Raw genomic sequence first — 6,000 nt, 5'->3', positions numbered from 1 at the left:
AGCTAGGGCTCCAGTACCACTTTTGCTCTTCTTGAAATCACTGGGGTCCACTTCTGGACCAGCATTCCTTAGGCAAGAAAGCCTTATTTCCTCTTTGCGTTAGATCCAGAGGGTCTAGGTTCTGGCAATGGGCAACCTCACCCAGGACACCAAGACATTAAATCCTGTGCTGGGTAGAAAACAAAGATGTATACTGTGAGAATGGGCAATTACTTCCAGTTACCCTGGCCTTTTCCTTACTGCTTCACTATTCAAAGGTCTCCAGAACATGAAGAAGTGAAACATGAAACTCCCAAAGCAACAAGGCCTCATCTCTCTACTTTTACATTCAAGATCTCTAGGTTCCAAGTGGGCCTTATTCCTTCTTTGTTGGCTTATATCGATACATCTCTAGGTTCTAAGTATGTATGCCTATTTCAGGGGTTCCAAAGCCATATCTTCACAGTTTGTCAGATCCCAAATTGTTAGGATTCAGGTATGATACTAATCCCCCAGGCACTAAGACCTCATTTCCTGTGACTGTGAGATGCAGGGAGGCCACTCCCTTCAGGGCACCCAAGGCACTGATTATTACATAACAGTTCTCTGTGTTCCAAATATGACCACTTCTCCTTGTGTCTTCTGCTTGTTGGATCCCAGGTTTTGGTTCCGAGTATAGGAAACTACTCCCAGGTCAGCAAGGCCACTGCTTTTTGGATAAACATCTCTGGGTTCCCAGTATGTACACTTATTTTCAGAGCTTTAAAGCTTGTTTCCACTGCTTGTTAGATCCCAGATGTGTAATGTAAGTGCCTGACAATCAGCTTTTTTGAATGTAATGTAAGTGCCTGATATTAAGCTTTTGATTGCAGTCATCTATTTCAAAGACGTCCATCTTGAATAAACATATTGCCAGCTACCGAACTCGATAAAGAGCCAGCCCACCCATGAAGTTCCCATTATAGAAAGCCCATGGTGACCTAGATAACTGACCAACCCTGATTTTCCCTTCTTGCACTTTAATCCTTGCTCTTATGTTTTAAATTCACCGATAGTGAACCCATGAAACCCTGGGCAGAACCCCACATGTGTATGTACTTTCTCTCTATCTGTAACCTTGCTATATGGCCCCAGGCATGCAGTGTACCCTCCAGGACCTATGAGTAATAAAACTAGCTTTTTCAAAGTTTTCTGGTGTTTGTTGCTGAGGTGCATCTTGCGATTGTAATAAAAACCACAAGGGCCAGTCCAAATATATCATCAGGGAAATGTCTGTGGGGCTGCCACAAGCGGTATGGGCCCAGGTGAGTGCCCCAGGCATTCCCAGCTAATAGCATCACTATAGATTGATGGAGCCACCACAAAACAAGATGTCAGTCAAGATTTCAAGTATAATTATCTATACTTGCTGGATTTAAAGTCTCTAGGTTCAAAGCATAGACAACTACTCACTGGGTGCCCAGGGCTGACCTCCTCTCTTATTGGCACCAAAGTCTAGGTTCACAGTGGAGGGACAAACCAGAATACACAAAGACTGGTCACCTCTGCTTGTTGGATCTCATGCCTCTAGGTTTCAAGTATTGGCAACTATTCTAAGACTAAGGCCTTGTCTGTTCTTCGGTAGAAGGACTTTAAGTTTCCAATATGGGCTACTTCTCTCAACTCAGCAAAGCCTATTCTATTCTGCTTGTTGGATATCTGGTGTTTAGGAACCAATCATGGGTAACAGGACCTTGTCTCCTCTGTATTGAATCTCAGGTCTCTATTCAAGTTTGGGAGAATAATCCTGGGGCACAAAGACCTGGTCAAATACCCTTATTAAAAATGAGCCTCGGGGCTTCCCTGGTGGCGCAGTGGTTAGGAGTCCACCTGCTAATGCAGGGAACACGGGTTCGAGCCCTGGTCCGGGAAGATTCCCACATGCTGCGGAGCAACTGGGCCCATGCGCCACAGCTGCTGAGTCTGCGCTCTAGAGCCTGCAAACCACAACTACTGAAGCCCGCGGGCCTAGATCCTATGCTCTGCAACAAGAGAAGCCACCACAATGAGAGGCCCGCGCACCGCAACGGGGAGTAGCCCCTGCTCGCCGCAACTGGAGAGAGCCCGCGCGCAGCAACGAAGGCCCAATGCAGCCAAAAATAAAATAAATTAAAAAAAAATAAAAGCCTCTAGGGCTTCCCTGGTGGTGCAGTGGTTAAGAATCCACCTGCCAATGCAGGAGACATGGGTTCGAGCCCCGGTCGGAGAAGATCCCACATGCTGCAGAGCAACTAAGCCTGTGCGCCACAACTACTGAGGATGCGCTTTAGAGCCCACGAGCCACAACTAATGAAGCTTGCACGCATAGAGCCCATGCTCCGCGACAAGAGAAGCCACCGCAATGTGAAGCCCGCGCACCACAACGAAGAGTAGCCCCCGCTCGCTGCAACTAGAGAAAGCCCGCGTGCAGTAACAAAGGCACAACTCAGCCAAAAATAAAGAAAAGAAATAAATTTATAAAAAAAAATAAAAAAAATAAAAATGAGCCTCTAGTTTCTGAGTATAACCCACTACTCCCCAAACATCAAAATTTTTTTATCTGCTTGTTGAATCCAAATTTCTAGGGTTTGAGTGAGAGAATCAACTTTCAAGGCACTAGGCTCTGTTTTCTTCTTACCGGGTCTCAGGTCTCTAGTTCTGGGAATGGCAGCTGCTGTGAGAATACGATGTCTTGTCTCCTCACCTTATTGCAATCCCAGGTAACTACATTCTTTTTTTTTTGAATTTTATTTTATTTATTTTTTTATACAGCAGGTTCATATTAGTCATCCATTTTATACACATCAGTGTATACATGTCAATCCACAGGTAACTACATTCTAAGTATGGCAACTACACTCAGGGTATCAGCACCTCATCTCTTTTGCTGGATAGATTCCAGATCTCTGTGTTCTGAGTATGGGCACATAACCTTAGGGTCACCAAGACCACATCTCCTCTGCTTGTTGGAATCCTGTTATCTAAGTTCAGGTTGTAGGGAGCTACCCCCACAATACTAAGAGTTTGCCTCCTTTGCTCTTTGTTTTCCAGGCCTCTAAGTCTAGAGTATGTATACCTTCTAAGGCACAGGACCTTGTCTCCCTGCTTGATAATTCCCAGTTTTCTAGGAACTACTCCCAGGTCACCAAAGCAGTGTATTCTTTGCTTATTGCACCCCAGATCTCTCATCTGAGTACAGGCAACTACTCTCAGGGCACAAAAATCTTGTGTCCTCTGCCTGTTGGAGTCCAGACCTTTATGTTGAGTTGGAACAACGTCTACCTGGGCAAAAAAGTCTCATATATTCTGCTTTTTTGGATCCCAGATCTTTAGAGTCCAAAAATTGTTACATGCTCCTAGGTCACCATGTCTATTTTCCTCTGCTTGTTGGATCTCATATCTTTAAGTTCTGAGTATGGGCAAATAATCCCTAGGCACAGAGGCACAGGCTCCTCTGCTTGTTAATTTCCGGTCGCGAAGCTCCTAGAATGGGCAACAACACCAGGGGCACCCATGCTTTCTGTCCCTTCTCCTTAGCTGACTTCAGATGTCTATGATCTCAGCATAAGCAACCATTCCCAAGGTACAAAGACCCTGGCTCCCCAGCTTGAAGGAATCCAGGCCTCCAAGTTCAGATAGTGAACAACTACTTCCAGGGCAAGGTCTTGTGTCCTCTGCTTGTTGGATTCCAGGTCTGTGCATTGCCAATAGTGGCAAATCTTCCCCAGGCAAGAAGGTCTCATATATTCTGCTTTGTGGATTCCCATGTCTCTAGAATCTGGGAGCCGGCAAGTACACCGAGAGCATTGCTCCTTCTCTGCTTGTTGGATCTCAGGTTCTCTCTTTTTTTTTTTTTTAATTTTTAATTGGAGTGTAGTTGCTTTACAATGTTGTGTTAGTTTCTTGCTGTGGATCTCAGGTTCTGATTATGGGAAAGTATCCTGGCACTGAGTCACAGGCCCCTTTGCCTTTTGGATTCCTAGTATAAATTCTGGATGTTGACTACTACTCTTAGGGCTCCAAAGCCTTGTCTCCTTGGCTTGTTTAATCTCATGAGCAGAGGTTCTAAATATGGGCACCTAGCTTAAAGGCATTAAGACCTTGTCTCTTCTGCTTGTGGGATTCAGTATCTCTATGCACGGGGAACTAAGGCCTTGTTCCTCTGCTTGTTGGATGCCAGGTCTCCAGGTTCTGAGTATGATCTTCTACAGCCAGGCACAAAAGCCATGGGTCCTATTCTGGTTGGATCTCAGGTTCTTGTTCCCAGTATGGGTTACAGTTACTAGGTCACCAAAGCTGTCTCTGCTGCTTGTTTGAATCCAGTTCTCCAGGTTCAGATTATGAGGGTCCTACATGTCTATGTTCCAAGTAGAGTTACCTCCTCCCAGTTTGTCAAGGCCCTGTCTCCTCTACTTGTTATACCCCAAGTCTCTAAGCTCTGGGAATGAGCCTCTACTCTGGGCAACAAGCCTATGTTTCTTCTCCTTGGTAGATCCCAGGCGTTTAAGTTCTGAATGTGGGTAACTTCCCCAGGGTGAGCAGCCTCATCTCCCCTACTTATTGGTCCCATACTCAGGCTCCCAGTACAAGCACTTATTCCCAGTGCTCCAAGTGTTGTCTGTCAGATTTGGGATCCCAGGTGTCTAGGTTCCAAGTATGGGCAACTACTTTCATGTCACAAATTCTTTCTCACTCTATCATTGCTTTAGCTCTCAGTTTCTATTTGCATTTGACCCTAGAGATACTCTTGAAGTTTTTAAACTTGGTTATATTTAGACTGTAATACCATTTCCAATATGTCTAGGTGTTTTTAAGTGGCAGGTTTTTTTTCTCAGGAAACTATTCTATCATATTTCCAGAAACAAAATTTTGCCAGTTAACTAAAAGAAATTTTTACACTCTTTTTTTGTAGTGAAGTCTTATTTATTTATTTTTAGAGTACAATTTAATCTTTATATGTTCAGAAAATTCGAAAATACAGATAAGCATAACTAAGAAAATAATAACATCCTTTCCCACTGTCCAAATTTTATCACTGTTTACCCCTTAGAATGTACATTTCCAGACCTTTTTCAATGCACACACACACACTCTTTTGCTAAAATGTTTTCGTCCTATACATTGTTTTTCAACTTGTTTTCTCCCCATTAATGATATATACCTTTCCAATATCAGTATATATTCACTTAATTTAAAGCCCAGATCTTATTCAGATTTCTCCTGTTGTCCTCCAAATAACTTTTTAAAAATTTTATTGGAGTATAGTTGATTTACAATGTTGTGTTAGTTTCAGGTGTACAGCAAAGTGGTTCAGTTACACATATACATATAATCATTCTTTTTTTTAACATCTTTATTGGAGTATAATTGCTTTACAATGTTGTGTTAGTTTCTGCTGTGTAACAAAGTGAATCAGCTATATGTATACATATGTACCCATATCCCCTCCCTCTTGCATCTCCCTCTCACCCTCCCTATCCCACCCCTCTAAGTAGTCACAAAACACTGAGCTGATCTCCCTGTGCGATGCAGCTGCTTCCCACTAGCTATCTATTTTATATCTCCAAATGACCTTTAAATGGAGATTGTCAAAAGTATCCAGTCCAGGACTCTGCATTTATATTTGATCTCTTAAATCACTTAAGTATCTCTTAATTCTCTTTTTATCCAATTCAGACCCTTTCTTTACAGCACTGAGTTGTTGATGAGACTAGGTCAAATTATTCTCTTGTGATGATTTCAGCTTGTTCCTCTAATTCCTATGTTTCTTATAACTCAAAAGTTATAAGAGGCTATGGGACTTCTCTTGTGGTCCAGTGGTTAAGATTCCACGATCTCACTGCAGGCAGCCCAGGTTCAATCCCTGGTCAGGGAACTAGATCCTGCATGCCGCAACTAAGAGCCCACATGACACAACAACTAACACCCAGCAGAGCCAAATAAATAAATAAAAATAAATAAATAAAATTAAAAGTTATAAGAGCCTAAAGACGTGATAGATTT

Source organism: Lagenorhynchus albirostris, chromosome 6, assembly GCF_949774975.1.
Source record: "Lagenorhynchus albirostris chromosome 6, mLagAlb1.1, whole genome shotgun sequence".
In the NCBI taxonomy this organism is placed as follows: domain Eukaryota; kingdom Metazoa; phylum Chordata; class Mammalia; order Artiodactyla; family Delphinidae; genus Lagenorhynchus; species Lagenorhynchus albirostris.
Note: the sequence above shows the minus strand (reverse complement) of the source record.